At 32.9% G+C, this 17866-nt stretch overlaps 1 protein-coding gene across 2 annotated transcripts in view; it reads left to right on the forward strand.

Annotated features, from left to right (window-relative positions):
- LOC123551524 (cubilin-like) overlaps nt 1-17866 on the forward strand; it is a 201932-nt gene that overhangs the window by 88488 nt on the left and 95578 nt on the right. For both annotated transcript variants that reach the window (XM_053541005.1, XM_053541007.1), the window contains exon 2: nt 9306-9357. The gene's annotated coding sequence lies outside the window, so the exon portion shown is untranslated. The remainder of the gene's footprint in view (nt 1-9305; nt 9358-17866) is intronic.

Consider the following 17866-nt stretch of genomic DNA (forward strand, 5'->3'; position numbering starts at 1 on the left):
GATGTTATATTTCTTTGCGTGACAAATCAGCAGATACACAGAACAATTGTAAATATCTCCCCACCGTTCGTGCTTCGTCTTTATTTCCTAAGTTCAAGGGAATTGAAGATAGAAAATTATTCAGTCCCACCAGTCAGATACTGACCGTGTTAAATGGAAAATATCTCCGACAAGTAAAATTTTACTGGTGTGGATTTGATTTGACTTGCCATAGAAAATAATGTATATCGATGTTATATCAGAATAAAATCTGTAAGAAGATATTTGGATGCAAGAACAGACAGTTTTTCAAGCTACCCTGTACTTAAATGCTGCTGTTTTGACTGTTAATTACAGCTACACGAAGAAGATCTTTTAGAAGCAAAGAACAAATCAAAGCAAATTAGTAGAAAAATTCTTTTCATGAGAAGGTATAGATTTCAGAAAAACTTTAGATTACTACAATGGTCTGTTTTCTCAGTTATCGCTATTTCTATGTCAAAACACTACCACTTTCGTATAAGTAAGCAAACGTGATTTGCTTTGAAGTATTAAAAAAACTAACAAAACCAAACAAAAAAAAAAAAAAAAAAAAACAAAAGCGGATAAATCATTCATGAAGAAATAGGCAATTGATTGTTACATTTTTAAATTGATATTTAAATTACAAAACCCAAATACAGTTCAAATGTATCCATTAACTAAAGTTATAATTATAAACGTTAAAACATTTACAATTGTACAGTCCACAAGGTATCGCATTTCAAACAATGCACTACGATCAATAATTCATTATCAGAGTTAATCAAACCTGATAATAGTACATGCAGTTTTAATGGGATCCCAACAGTGCCTTATACAATAACGACATCGCGAAAATTGACAACCCACGCTTTTATGCATAAAAGATGGAGTGTCATGTTTCATGGTATATAAGTGAGACTTGCAATGATCCTCTGCACAACTATATTACATCTTACCTGCTATAAACAAAACACACAGAGTGATACAAAATATTTGTAAGCAACAAATAAAGGAAATGAAGGAATGTTGCACATTCACATAATTGGAAATTGTTTTTGATACGAGTATAACAAAAAAAACAACAACATAATAGTATGTTTGGATCATGAACGATTGTGAAATGTTCAACACCCATGACGTCTCCTAGCACCGTCTTACACGGAATTCTTTATACAGAATAATAGAACGGACTCCACTTTCCAAAACGACCAGGCATCTATAACAACAACGTGTTAAGACAACATTTTTAACACTTCAACTAGTACTAGAAAGGTTGCGATAAACTTCAATGGTACTTTTTCTCGACCTGTTCTACCTTTTTACATCTAGCAGTATGTTCTGGTTTGACAATTGAGTGGCCTAAAACTCTGAATGTCAAACACAAACAAACTAAGGTGTTTCTTTGCTCGAGTAGAACCTGGTAACGGTCTAAAACCACAGCTGCGTCTAAATGCTCTTCCAATACATACTCTTTGTTTCTTAAACTTATAGCATGCCAATAAGTAGAGGCAAAAAGCTACATTATTAATATTTCACTACAATATATTTCCATGTTGTGACAATAAAGGGTGTCAAACTTAATCACAGCACAACACAGCTTGATATTAGATGCCATGAATCTAGAAATTGATACTAATTCGATTTTTGGACAGATGTCAGTCAAATTGGACATGTAAGGAATAAAATTAAAATTGGTCTAAAATACGCAATCATAACATTCCACTCCTCTGTTTTCTTGTTTTTTGGGAGTTTTTGTTGTTGTTGTTTTTCGTTGTCGTTGTCTTTGTTGTTTTTTTTTCGTTTTTTTTCTAAAACATACATCTTGGCTTGTTTAAGTCATCCCAGGAGGGATTTTTTTTAAATAAGAAAAGAAACATTACGACGTTTCAAATATGCAATCTGCAATATAAACGGTGTCGCGTTGTCTTGATCAAGATAGAGCATCAATATTTATAAAAAAAAAAACCCACTGGAATTCAATACGTAATAACGTTTTATTCATTTTATGATTCCATTTATTTCTCATAGAACTATTTGCCTGGAATGCCTTTATTTTTCAAACGGTTCAAGTGATGTAATACATGATTGCACATTCTAACTGACTGGTTTCGCGCATTTTTTGCTAATTTATCTTGAATAACATCACTTCTTATGACAAATTGGCAATTATTCTTATGGCAATTTCCAAATGCAGTTTAGCATTTTTTTTATTAATAATAAGACACGTCAAATTTGTATTTAATAAGACATGTCAAAAGCTGTGAGCTTTCCTGTAGATAGAAATCATTTCAATTACGTTTTTAATGTGAGTCAAAATTCAGAACATTGCAAGCAATTCACAAAGAATAGCCTTACACGGATGAGATAACTTATATAGCAGCACTGAGACTCATTTACAAGCATAATTATTACATTTACACCAACAGACCGCGCCAATTTTAGAGTTTTAAGAGTGAAGATTGTATTAACGAAATTACCTAGTCGTTTTAAAAATCAACATATTAAGCTTACAAGTTTTACATTAGAATAGTCGTGATGCAAATCTTGAAGAAAACATTAACTTGAATTGTAACTGCAACTAATATTTGATACTAGCGGAATACTTGTATAGTCAGATCTCTATCTGATAAAGAAATCCTCACTATGAAAGCCTTATATACATCATAATGCATAAGAAATATTAGATGCCTAAATGAAAAATATGACCAGCAAACCTTAACATTCGTAGGATTTAATCATACATTTGACGTGTGTTGTTCAGTTACTTGTATTGGGTGGCAAATAGAAATGAAACGAAAAATTCCTCAGAAGGACAACATTTTGTGTAAATATTTGTCAAATCATTATTTAAAGATAGCTCCTTATTCACTTTTCTGTGGCACTGATTTATTAACAAAATTAGCTGTCAAGCACCTAGTATGTTTGATTTTATTATTTCATAAAAATTTATACAATGACACTTGTCCTACATCGTTCTCCGTAAACATTTATGTTTTCAGAATTAACTTGTATATTAATTCAAATGAAATAAATACGTTGTTTTATGCTAGCTGCAAATTTAATATAATCAATCGACTTTTAACAGAAAAGCAGATGTCTATCAAAAAAATCATTGAATTTATAAAAGGAAGCACAAATGGTTTTCTTTTGGCTGGCTACACAACTTACCGGAAAACTACCGATGTATTTTTATTTTGTGTCGTATGCTATACATATATATAAAAATAGCTAGGGAAAATCTGAAGAAAAAAATACTTTTGAACTAGTATATTGCTTGAACGTGTGTTGTTCTTAAATGCTTACACAAGCAGAAATAACACCGCGTAGGCTTCTTAAAGATAAAAGAAACCTTTAGAATAAGACATTAATACTCTCGTATTTAACATCGAACGTAATTTTTGTCCAAATCACTTACGACGTTATTAAAAAATAAATGAGCCGCTCCATGAGAAAACCAACATAGTGTGTTTATTTATTGTATTTACAGTATTGAAAATAAAGAAAATTTATAGGCAACATTTTCATCCTTCTGTAGAATGGCAACCTATTGTTAATATTTACAAACAATATTTGAAAACAACATATCTTGATAGTTTATATCACTAATTACTTTGAGTTACTTCAGACTTTGGCAAAGTTTGTCCGAGTGTCTAGCAATAAAGCAAGGATGTTAACCGGCATTATCTGATTCGGGGAACTCGGCGTCAACATTTTTTTTCTAAAGAATAATGAATCTGTACTCGTTTAGATCTGAAATCAGATCCTCCAGAAGAGAAAAGCTACTGTAAAGCTAATAATCCACGCAGTCTGGTCAGGATCTATGCAGTTCGCTTTCAAAAACTATTGTAATTAGAGATACTGTTAGCGAGCAGGATAGATCCTGACCAGATTGCGCGGATACGCAGGCTGGTCTGGATCCATGCTGGTCGCAAAGCCACTATGTTGGTTTTCTCATGGTGCGGCTCATATAGAGATTTCCATTGAGACACGTTTATTAAAAGGATAAAGTGACGGGAAATAAACCACATAATTTCATGTCTAGTCTCTGACATTTCTAAGGACAGGAAATCAATACAAATGCGTATAGGCCAAAAGTTATTTAACAATAAGAAATGCTTTTGTATCATTATCCATACACACAGGCACAGACACATACACACACGTGCGCGCGCACACACACACACACACACACACACACACACACTTGGAAATGCACTACATTTGGATACATTAGGTACAAGTATGTTTTTTCTCAGCATTCTCGTGCTGTTAGACTGTGTTAAATATCAACTTTTAAAGCTGATAGGTACTCTGATTTGGAAAAAAAATGCTGACAGCAGAAGCACATACAAACATTAAAAAAGATTACTGCTATTTCATTGTTATTATTATTACATAGTACTTTTTGGTATGCATTTAATTAAACAAGTTCGCAATTTCATCCGTATTATGATATTTGATTTCACTGCAGATCCGTTTTGTTTTAATAGTACTTTGAATACTAGCTTTGGCCAATGTTGCGCAATCTACCTGAATACAATTTCCGTAAATATAGTTTTCAGATAAGCTTGGAATGTTTTGCATATACAAACTGGACAATGTTATGTTTTATTTGTATTTTCGAAGTGACTCATGATCACGATGACAACAGATACAAGTACATAAAGCCATCAGTACACATGTACTGGGATAATGACGTATTTTCAATTAATTTTCAGCTGCGAGCAACTTTCGTTTCCGTTTTTGGAGTACTTTTGTTCTAAAATAATCAACGGCAATTTGTGAACATCCGACTCCTTTACGATTATTGTCTAAATGAAAAACTACAGTAAGAAGATAATTTACAAAAAAAAAATGAGACTTAATCTTACCAGTTAGGTACATTCATTTAGAATTATGTTAGAGAACAGGCTATTACTCGGCACATGCTTCTAAACGTTAATATCTAAGTAAATAAAAAAGAACTACGATATCTCTGCCGTTACGAAGGTATAAATTCGTAAATGTCAAAATTCTTGGGGTTATTTACTATTGCTTATATTTTTACCGTCACAATTTTCCGGGATTTTCTACATGACAGTATATTTATTTCGTATATGCCTACATTCTTATAATAATGTTGAAGTTTATCTCGGTGGGTTTTATTTTGTTTTAAAAAGTTTTGTCTAACTAGTTGAAAATAGCTGTAATGTGAGTTTGGCATAACCCAAACACGGAAAATCCCAAATTTCCTTTACAAAGGTTATTGACCGTTCAAAGATGGTTTCACTATCTTTTTCAACATACTAAGCAGAGCCTCGTTATCACCAGAAACAGTTACCCTTGAAACCTTTTTTTTATCATCTACAACCAGTGAAATACTATTATATTCAAAGTCTTCATTGTTTCATATAATGCAAAGCAACTTCTGATCTAACTTATATATCTTTATAGAACTTCACACTTTTTCGACATCTACTTTTCATGAAAGTTCTGTCACAAATTAGGCAATTAGGGGATAGAGGGTTAAATAAATCCTAAGTGAAGTGCCAGTCAATGGTAAAATATAAACATAAAAAGACGGATATTTCATCTTTTATGCATATTAAATACTTTCTTTCAGATTCGATCTGTAAAACTTGCATTTGGTGTATTAACATGAAAGCTGTGTGATTAAAGCAAGTATTTTACACGAATTGGAAGTATTAGGATCTATTTACTTAAGACTTGTTTCGATTATAGAGTGGAAACATATTTTTTGACCGAATTATTGACCTTATTCCTTTATATTAAATCGACGTAATTAAATCTAAAATGCATTTCTTTAAACCAGTCTTAGACTAGTCATATCCCTTGCAAAATCAAGAATAGCTTTAACAAATAGAGTCAAACATTTAATCTTTCACATGAGGTCATGTGCATCTGTGTTATATGAGCATAAAAACGACTAAAATACTTGCATTGTTTACATTTAAATGTCATTGAAATTAAATTGTTCCACTAGAATAATGTATTTCTCATGTCACTGTAGATTAAAGATTTGCGTCTCATAAGCTTTTAACGACGATTGTTTAGAAAATATACCAATGCCATGATATTTGATGCCAAGTCTTCTTATAACAAAATTGCACTGACTCATGCGAAATCTGTTCATGATCTAATTCAAATTAGGAATCTGCTTATAACTTTATCATAGTAAGAACAAATACAGGAAGGAATCTGCTCTGCTTAAGTCATGCAACATGCAACGAGTTTCATACGTAAACTCTTTAACTGTCGCTTTTAGTCTGTCTTTTAGATATTTTATTAACTTTACAGTATCTTTTGTCTTGTGGAGGATCTAATTCCAGATCTAAATGAGTACAAATTCATTATTCTTAAGAACAAATTTATTGACGCCGAGTTCCCCGAATCAGATAATGCCGGATAACATCCTTCCTTTATTGCTTGACACTTGGACAAACTTTGCCAAAGTCTGAAGTAACTCAAAGTAATTGGTGATATAAACTATCCAGATATATTGTATTCAAATATTTTTGTAAATAGTAACAATGATTGCCATTCTACAAAAGGCTATATATCCTATAAATTTTCTTTATTTTCAATACTGTAAATACAATAAATAAGCAGCACTAATAATTGTTACTGCTTCTGAAATAAATTCTTGACTAATTGACATTATCGTTTGTGAGGTGCCAGATATTGCATCAAAATCAAAATCTATAATCTACATTTTACAACAAAAGAGAGAACTTGTCATTATTAACGCTATTTTCGAAACCATTAAGCTAAATGATAAATGTCTGCTGTAACGAATATATAAATGTATTCTGTAATTATAGAGATGCCATTTAAGAAAAGAATTTATGGTTCTGAACTTATAGTTTGTTTAATTATCAGATCCATTTTCTTCTAATACATAACAGGCGGAGACAGTTTATATTTTAAATTAAGATATTGGTGCTCTGATTTCAGGTAAGATATTGAATGTTTTTTGTACTGATTCGTCAGACTGACCTAAAGCTATGTTTAATTCTATTCAGCAAGAGTTTTAGCCAGATATTTTGTCAAACAGTGTTGGCTGGCTCCTTCTCGTCTTTAAAATAGAACTGAGATTAAGTTATGAGGTTGACATGTCAAAAACCCGTTTAATTCTCCAATTTCCCTTTACAAAGGTTATTGCAGTTCTATAACGTTGCTTCTATTTCAATGTGTTTTATGTCTGTACGGTTTGATATGTTTTGTATAATGCTGCATGTTGCCTCTCAAGTCTATTTACTCTCTTATCCCACATTTTTGAAATAAACATGAAACGTGTCTTCTTGATAAATCCTAATTTTGATTATCTTTGATTATTGTTTCTCATTCATTTGCCAAAGGTTTAAATATTAAGTAACATAGCAGAAAATAATTATCATTGAAAGGCATTGTGAACACAGGAGGTTGTCTCCTTTCACTGAACTAACATGCTATTGTTAAACCATAAGCTTGTTTCCTAACAGAGGTGAGTCATTCAAACCAAATAAGCAACGACTCCCTTCAAGCTCCACTCCCTTCACCCTTTAATCTCACCCCACTCCATAAAGACACATAAAAATGGTTTGTGTTGTCGTTTTAAGTTAAGTGCGTTCCCATTCTCTAATCTGTCAGCCTAAAAATGCTATAAATATGCTTTTAATTTGGATGGTCAGTGAGTTTTGATGGCGTTTGCAAAGATATCAGATAATAACATGTTTATCAATGATTTTACACAATCATGTAAGTATTCCTACATTCCCAGCTGTTGTAACAAAGTGCTAGAGAGTGACTTAAAATACCCGGTTATTTTCATTTACTAATTCAAAGGGAACCAAAGCAATCTTGCAATTCAGAAACTGATCGAAAATATCTTCAGCAAGTAAATTAGTATTTTTTCGATTTGATACATCAACGGATATCTCTAAATTGTATTCTGGTACTTATTACATGTGTAAGTGTTGAGTTTTGCTCAACCCAGGGCCAGAGGGCGTGGGCGGTAGCTTGCATTTGCACTACCGGCCATGTACTGGCACAATTAAACCGAGCCTGCAGCAAATGGTAACATAAATCTTAGTTATTCGCCCGATTCTGTATAGCTTTTCCGTAATTTGTTTTCGCTTTTTATGTAAATCATTTTAAGCCATGTTATTAATCTATTTATATTTGATAAAAGGTCTTTTACATGTGTCTCAGTATTCAAATAGACGCGGAAGTCTTTCTAGAAAGCAGACGATTGAAAAATTCTGAAATTGATTGTGAAATTTCACTGTCACACGGGACATTGATATTTTTAGCGTAGATTGTGTCTGATGAAAAGTAATATGAAATTCCCGCAACGTCAGCAGACTGCAATATTTTCTTTATAATATTAAGTCTGCAGTCTTTATGAGAACCATTTCATGAATTTTCAATTGCAGAGTGAATTTCCTTGTCGTGTACTTGCTTAAGTTGTCTGTTAGCAATATTTTAACCACAGTTCTTTTATTGGTATACGTGGAAATTTGAGTAACCAACTCGGTATGTAAGCAGGCGGTGTTATATATATTTTTTCCTTGCTAACTTGAAAAGCTTATGAAAATGCTTAAGTTTTAATAGCTGAAAAAGCTACAGCTACTTTACCATTCTAACATCATACACCAAAAAATTTATTCCTTTTCCTTTTGTCGTAATAAACCTAAAGTTTTTTTCAGTTTATTATGCCGCCTCTGTCTCTTAACTTATAGACACAAAAGCATGGCGGGAATTCCGTACGTTGGAGAGTAAACCATTCAATTTAGGCAATTGTATATTATGTTTGATTTTTAATATTTTTGATTTTTTAAATATTAAAATATTATTTGTTAATGAAAATCTATCCCAACATAAAGAGTAATATATCAAAGATAATTGCGTTGTATTAATCCCACGTTATTGAGAGTACCGCCCTTAAACAACTAGCTCTTAAAAAAGTTTCACTGCTTCTTTTTGAGATATTCTATTGTGACGTATTGAGCACTTACGAAAATCAAAATCTGTTATACCTTTTATGGTTCAAGAATGACAAGCCGTACTCTTGTCGTTACTGATGCAAGTAACTTAGAGTAAAATTAAAAATACCTGTTTAAACTATTTTCAAATGTCTTTTTTCCTTTTTACAAAAATATCTGGTACGGAAAAAACAATGGGAACAGCATTTACGTTGCTTTATACTATAACTAGCATTTTAATACTTTATCTATGGAATAATGCTACAGGGTAAGGTGTACATCAAATCAAAGCAATCGCATACTATTGTTGAAATAAACCTTTTCAATTTATGTTTTTAGGTTCTTCAGAACAGTTTATGGTCTTGCAAGCTGTCAGAATAATTTGTATTTGGTAAGTTATTTTTTTTAAATATTCAATTAATTACCTTAATGTATACTTTATATGCATTTTAAGTGCATGTTATTAGTCAAAACTGTTTGCAGGTTGAGAAGTAAACAGAAACTTATCCCTTAAGTTACTAAACGGGTGCTTGCTGTGTTTATCCTTTTTGGCCAAAGTACAGTGTGGCATACGTTTACACAGCGTTGCAATCTGCAACCGAGCACGGAATTTTTGACGAATGCAATGATGCAATCTGCAATCATCAGCGGATTTTAAGGGGTGCATATTGTAGACTGTGTAAGAGCATAGGTAAATAGCGTTCCAATCTGTAACCGTCAACAGAATTTGACGACTGTACATTACAAAGTATAAGAAGAAAATAGTAGTCAATATTATCATTAGAAAATAAGCAAAGCAAATATACGTGTCTGTTTCTCATAACTATACAGCTTCGGCTCATGCTTGCAGGGTCTTCGTACTATATATTCAGTCGCAGCTTAAGCTGGTAATTTAAGACTGTTGTGTGTGAGATCAGGTTTGGAAACCAACAGTTTATGAGATAACAGTATTAGTTCCTAGGATTGAAACAGCTGTTTGTAGTAAACATCAATTTTATACACGTGTTTGGACTTAAATACGTTTTGGATGGTACATTCTGCTTAAGCTTAGCATAGATATGTGTACTTATTATTAGTCAATTATGTGCAAATAAATAAGAAAAATCAACAACAACACGTGTAGCGTTTGTTCATAGATAATTATTAACTTCCAACGTTTCGGCGTTAAGCCTTCCTCAGGGAAGAATAACAATAAAAACAACGGACGTGACGTCGTTAAACAACGTCGCGTAAAAAGGCGGTAAAATGTATACAAAGTTTAGATCTACATTATTTACAATGTTAAATTAATTAAAAATAACGTTCCTTTAAACGGATTTAACAAACATACCGAGTAAATTGTCGGATAGTGTTTATACAAAATTTCCTATACTTATGTATATAAAAAACAGAAATAGGAAAAAACAACGATATACTCGGCATTACATATCTATATATGTAGATCAATACAATTAGTTAATTGGTCAATTAATATCAAATAAAACTTTAGAATTTAAACCATCTGGATAGAGCGTTTTCAGTTTATGTATCCACACTGTTTCTTTGCAGAGACGATCAATGTCATTTCTTACAACATCAATAGGCATAAAAGAAAAGTCCTTTAAGCAATGATCTCGTAAATTGAAATGTGATGCAACCATTGAGGAAAAAGTAGGGTCAGTAAAACTATTAATATCAAATCGGTGACTGTTCATGCGTTTTGATACAGGTTGCTTAGTTTGTCCCACATACTGTTTGTCACATTTTTTGCAAGTAATCAAATAAATTACACAGTTACTTTTACAGTTTACGTTATGATGTAAACTGTATGATTGACCAGTCATTTGACTGGTAAATTCTGAACCTGTTTCGATATTGGTACAATGCGAACATCGGCTACCATTACATCTCTGTGAGAGATAAAGTTTATCACTTTGCTTATTGAACTCTGAACTTACCAAATAGTATCTTGTAAATTTTTCGGACGTCTATAGGCAACAACAGGTTTACAGTTCTCATAAACGGATTTAGTTGTAAAGCTTTTTGATAGGTTCAAAATACTCCAGTATTTATTAATAGTGTTACCAATACGTGGAAGTGCTGGATCATACACAATAGTAAAAGGAATTACACTATTTTTGTCCCCAACTTGAGTCTGTAAAGCATCTTGCTGAGATATATTGACTACTTTTTGGAAGGCACGGTCTAACACATCATGTGGGTAACCTCTGTCAACGAAGAATTCACGAAGCTGTGATAATGAATGTTTGAACTTGTCATCATCTGATATTATACGTCTATAGCGTTTTGCTTGACTATACGGAATACCGTTCTTACATTGTTTGGGATGACATGATGTATAGTCCAAGTACTGGTGGTTATTAGTTTCTTTCACATATATGTTAGTTTCGACACATAAATTCTCTCCCTTGGATATATTTACATCTAGAAACGAGAGCGAATCTTGTGAAATAGTATGCGTAAACTTTATGTCAGGATGAAAACTGTTTAACTCTCTGATGAAAAGTTCTAGTTCTTCCAAGGAATGATCCCACACCATAAAAATATCATCCAGGGAACGCAGCCAAAGTGTCGGTTGTAGATCTCGATTTCTAAGGAAGTCTTGTTCAAATTTTCCCATAAATAACGATGCGTATGATGGTGCCATTGAGCTGCCCATCGCAGTACCCATTTTTTGGAGATAAAAATCTTCATCAAATTTGAAATAATTATTTTGCAGAACAAGTTTAATGAGTTTTGCGATACGTCACTTTTCAATCTTCCATGGCAATGCTCGTCCAAAAAATATTTACATGCGTCTATTCCGTCGCTGTGCGGTATGTTTGTGTATAGAGAAGAAACATCTAGTGTCACTAAATAAGTAGCCTTACTCTTGAATTTGAAACTTTTAATCTTTTCAATAAAGTCAGTTTTGTCTTTAATATAAGACGGTAAGTTTATCATGTGCGGTTTGAGTATATTATCAAGATATTTTGAAATGTTCTCCGTGGGCGAGCTGCATGCCGACACAATGGGTCGCCCGGGATAATTTAGCGGTAGATTGCTGTCGGGAGTCTTGTGTTTTTTCGGCAGCCCGTAAAATACCGGAGTTCTAACAGACACTCGAAACATGTCAAATTCCTTAGTTACATTACTATTTGTCTCTTCTATACTTTCAATACATGTAGATATATTCTTAAGAACATCCTCTTTACGATCTTGTTTAAGTTTTTCATAATATTTACCATCACTAAGTTGCCTCAGAATCTCTTTCTTGTAATCCTCCGTATTCATTATAACAATTGTATTAGATTTGTCAGCTTTCTTGATAACAATTGATTCATCTTGAGATAATTTTCTGAGCGAATCTAATTCAGTTTTTGAAAGATTACTATATCGTCTTTTCTTGTTACAATTCTGTAATATTTCTTCAGTAACAGCTGTTATATAAAAGTCTAAGTACATATCGCGACCAGCTGGAGGAGTAAAAGATGACTGAGACTTATTGTAGAATGGAAGACCATGATAATTATCTGTATCTGCATTGTTATCATCGCTCTCGCATTCGCTGTCATTTATTATTTTTGAAGCAAAATATTCCTTTAGACGAAGCCTGCGATTGAATTTAAAAATGTTTTCTGCTAATTTAAGCTTATCATGCGAGTTAGATTTCGGGCAAAATTTTAACCCCTTACCTAGAAGTATGTAGTCATCGTCTGTAAGTTTTTTACTCGATAAGTTTAATACTGTCTCCTTTCCTTTCCGTATTTTCTGTAACCGCCGTTTCGTTTTTCTCCAGGATTTTTTGTCCGGGGCCCGGATGAAGCGCCTTTGTCGTTTTCTGCCGTGTCGGCCCTTCCCTCCAGCAGTGCTGCCACACTCGTAACTGCCTTCACTAGGTTCTGTACTGTCTCCTGCAGTGTTGTCCCGGTCTTCACGTCCTCCTGCAGTGTTGCCCCGGTTTTCACGGCCTCTGCGTAGGTTTCCTGTGGGCCCGGGGTTTTCATGTTTTTTGACATTTGAAGAGTAGATTCATCGTTAGCTTTCGAAATCTGGTTGCTAGTTCTTCTGCCGAAAGTATTTTTGTTGGTTTTGGTTGATTTTGTTTCGGTCTTCTTTCCATTGTGTCTCCGTTTTGATGTGCTATTAGATTGTAGTTCAACACGAATCTCATCTTTATTGTTATTAGACGTGCGATTTTTGTTTCTATTGTCAATCAAATGAGACAGCTTCTTTTCATGTTGACTGACGATAACGCCTTTTTCTGTTCTATCCGGTGGTGGATTTTTTCATGAACGTTAAAAAGTTTATCATCGCTCATCTTATTTTTTAACTCACTTCTCAGAGTTTCCATCTGCCTGCCAATCTCCTGAGCTCGCTGCTGTTGACAGTCACGTACCCTGTCACAAATTTCTCCGCTTACCTTCACCAAGAGGCTGTTAATTGTTTCTCGGCACTATATCTATCGTTTCCCACATTCACATTCAGCTTCAGGCGTAGACCTTTAGGTATGACACTCTCCGCCCTGCAGTTTTGTTGTTGTTTTTTTTTTTCAATTATGTGCAACATTCTTATTTGAAACATAGGTTGAACATCCATATGATAGAACTTGTATTTTTTTAAGACAATTATATCAGAAGAAAATTTGAATATAGCAGTTCTAACTTGGCATAAGTACTTTTTAACATGTGAAATCAATCAGTGACACTGTACTGTTGTATACTTTTAATGTTACATTCTCAGTGGAGAACCACACAATGAAATAAATAAACAAGTTTGTCAAAGCTTATCCTGACTAAACTAAAGTACCAAATATTTAAAACATTATCAAATTATTTGCTAGTGGAAAACCACAATGTTATCACTTGGAAATCCAAATCTGTTTTCTATCTTTTCTATCTTTACCAAATCTCAGAATGGTATAGTTTTTCATTGACCAATAAAACTGAAATCTTTTTCAAAAATTCTAATCTAATCAGATTTGGAAACACTTAACCCTTACCCTGCTAAATTTGTAAAATGGACTAGTCCGTCATTAAATTTGGACATTACCGCTTATTATTCAAAGGGGCGATCACTGAAAATTAACTGACTGAATAGCGAACAGTGCAGACCAAGATGAGAGCCTGCACTGGTCGCAAAGGTAGAATCATTTGCAGCCAGCAGGCTAAAGCTTAAACGCTTATTTCAACTGTCCCCATGTAAAAACCAAAAACTTACGTCTCGTAATTTAAAAACATGAATTGCACCTATTTTCCCTGTGAATTGGTAAAATATCACAGAAACTGTTGCTTCTCAAAGGTATAGTGGTATTTGATCAGGCATTCTAATCTTTTTAGAATGTTTAAATAAATGCTTTGAATGCCAATCATCATAGGATATATGCTTGTAGTAATTAGAAGATCGTAGTTGATGTTGTTGATGTCATTTGGTTTAAGGTCAAAGGTCAAGGTCACTTCATACAAAATTACAAATTTTCTTTCCTCCGATTGGCCATCATAGAGGCATGTGCATTTTTACAAAATGCTCATTAGTTAACATAGTAAAACTGCAAAATGAGACCAAATCACTACCTTTTCGAACTTGCTGACATGTGTTTTGTAAAACCCCTAAACTCTAATTTCAACAGCCCCCTTGTAAAAACCAAAACTTGCGTCTCGTTATTTAAAAACAAAAATTGTTATTTTTTAATTGTTTATTATTTTCCCTGTGAGTTGTTGAAGTACCGCAGAAACTGTTGCTTCTCAAAGGTATAGTGGTATTTGATCAGGCATTCTAATCTTTGTAAATATAAATGGAACAGAAACGCTATTGTCTGGTGGAACCATTTAAATGTTTTATGTTGACATAAAAGATATCTGCTTGGAACATGAAAATATCAACAAATCGTTAAAAAGGCACCAAGTGCAAATCGTTTTCACGAAACAGTGAACTCATAATCACACTCTTCAAAAACCGTAGAATTACAAACATTTTTGGTACTTCTCCGAATCAAGCTTTGGCTTCTAACGCAACATTATTTCCTTCCAATAAGCCAGGCAGTTATCACAACATCAGTTTGGCAGATAGAAGTGCACATTAGAATAAAGGGTAGTAGGTGCTAAATATTTGCGTTTTGAATGTATTAGTGACCTGATACCTGCCCTTTAATACTTAGAAGTTTATCTTTTTTTTACAAAACACTGAAGAATGTTGTAATTAAGCACTTCTGAAGTTTGTTTTATTTCGAAGAGCCAAATGAAAATAAAAGAACGCAACTATGATGATTACTAACAACGCCTTTCATTTCTTAAAACAAGCTCATAGTGTCTATAATGTTTTATTTGAAATTGAAAAATTGGAAATTGAAATCAACCTTCACGCAGAACGGAAGTTATCACTAAGATGTTTCATCGGTATAATTCCAAGGCATTGCCGATAATGCATTTCTATGGGTAAAAATTAGTTTTAATATTTATTTTAGTATTTTAGTTTGGTTTAAAGATCAAGTTCAGTAAACCATCATTGTAAAATATCCGTCTATACAAAATGTTAAAAGATCCATTTTCGTTAACAGCTACATGCATTACAATTTCTGCTACCACCAGAGAATACCGGAGGATCTTGTTTTCAGGAAGGGTGTAGTTTCGTTATTCATGCCAGGACCACTGAATTTATTTCAATTGAAATATCTTATTTGCAATGCTTTACGCCGATGTGTGTTTTTAGATCATTCTTGTCGCAAATTGGGAAAAGTATATAGGAAACATATATGGTCTACCATGCAGACGCTTGCTGTCTGGAATGAGCTTTACCAGAATCTTTATCACAAAACTATCCGTTTTATTTCCGTAATCATGTTTCATTAGTTTATAAACGCATGTTATTACACAATGAAATAATTATGTCTTCAAAAAGTTTACATGAAAGTAAATACTTTAGATGGTGTATAAATACTAACTAAAGAATAAAGGTAAAGGTGTTGTAAGATAAATTTCATGTTCACATTAGACGCAACCATTTTTTGCCCTCTTCATATGACTGGTCGTGAATGACTTTGAAAATTCCCTTTCTGCTGGAAATAGGATAATTTAGTACCATTTATTTTAGCACTATGACACTGGTACGAGCATATAATATTTTTCAAGCGCTTTGCATAGCGTGCATTCGATCATCCGTGATGCAACTCCTATACCGAAGCATTAGACTGAATAAGTAACATTGACTGTTTTCTAACATTGTAATTTATGGTATTCTTTGTTTTGACAACTGCTATATCTTTTTGAGCATTAAAAGCACCGTGTAACTTAAAGTGTGTATGTATTTAAGAATCTCCTACCGTTTACGTTGTTCTTAAGCATTTTCTTTTATTATGAAGCAAATATTTAATACATAATATCATCTAATACAAGAGGGTGTCACAGACCTTTGAAATTAATGTATATGTAGATAACTAATGAAACACATATATCTGAGTAAAGACCATAACTAAAGAACAAATCAGCTGATTTTCATTAACAGGTATGTAAAACAGATATGCTAACATAAAGTTACTGATCAATTACAGTTCTGTCGGGAGTTAGTTTACTGACCCTGTTGCAAACGATAAAAGTAGTGCGTGAAACTAATTGTATGTGGCGTGTTCGCATAAACTCGGAAGTGATTAGTTTTTTTATGACAACTTTTCATGTTAAGATTTTAAGGAGAGGTTATCGTACTGACTTAGCGATTTTATGTTAGCGATTTTATGTTAGCGATTTTATGTTCATTTAGGTAAAAAGACAAGGAAGATTTTATAGGAGTAAGGTCTAAGTGTTTTCTTATGGCTTGTAACACAACAGGCAATAAAAAACTAGTGATTATTCTCTTCTATGTATATACGTACGTTCTTCAACATTCGAAAATAGCTAAAATCTTTGCGATGTAAACAAAAACACTTGGGCTTATGTAGTTAACTATATTTGTCCTTAAACGCTTGAATCACCAATGATTACACCGTTGATAAAACTACAAAGATAAACACTTCATATTCTGAATCACATGTATTCGTTTTTAGTATCGAAAGTATCTTGCTTTCACGTCTCTCAGACATTATTGAATAACAAAACCCGATTTTCGTTGCAAAGACGGACAAAGCGAAGTATGAACTAAATGAGTTCATGTCTACTCCCTGATATTTAAATTTCTTAAGACAGGAAATCAATACAGATGGGTCCAACAGCTTAAAAGTTATTGAACAATAAAAAACAGTTACTTCATTATGCTACATATTTAGACAGTTGTTCCATGAAAAAGTATATATAATGAGAGATATGTAATCATCAAAATATATGATTTTGATTTTTCATGATTGAATTTGAAGAAATCTGTAGTATTTATAGTGAGCAAATGAAAACAATCCCGCAGTACCAACATAATGATAATATGACCTGAACCTGATACATTTGTTTGTTGCCTTTGTAATACGAAGCTGTAAAAATAGAGGACTAGATAGTTCTATAAAAAATCTACGCATTTTCTTAATAATCTGGATTTAATAGTGTTATGTGATGATACTTACATACATGTACAAGAAACAACAATATTTATTTGGTTTATCTACATAAAATATAATAGTGTTTATTCATCAGAATACTTTGTGTCATAGAAATACAAATCATTTCACATCATTTATTATCCTGTCTACACTGTCTTCACGCCCCAAACTGTTTTACTGTGCATAAAAATGGAGTCTATTAATCTTCATAGAAATGTGTTGTTGTTTTTTTCTGATGGAAGATGCGCTGCAAACTTTACCAAGCGGGACGTTTTGTGTATACTTACACTAGTTATTAGACTGAGTTTCATAAAATCCTTTGAAAAGCAATTTGAAAAATAGGCATATACACAAGTAAACATTAATAAACCTAACTGTGATTTCCGTGTGTTTTACGACAACATAG

Source organism: Mercenaria mercenaria, chromosome 4 (genome assembly GCF_021730395.1).
Source record: "Mercenaria mercenaria strain notata chromosome 4, MADL_Memer_1, whole genome shotgun sequence".
Taxonomy (NCBI): domain Eukaryota; kingdom Metazoa; phylum Mollusca; class Bivalvia; order Venerida; family Veneridae; genus Mercenaria; species Mercenaria mercenaria.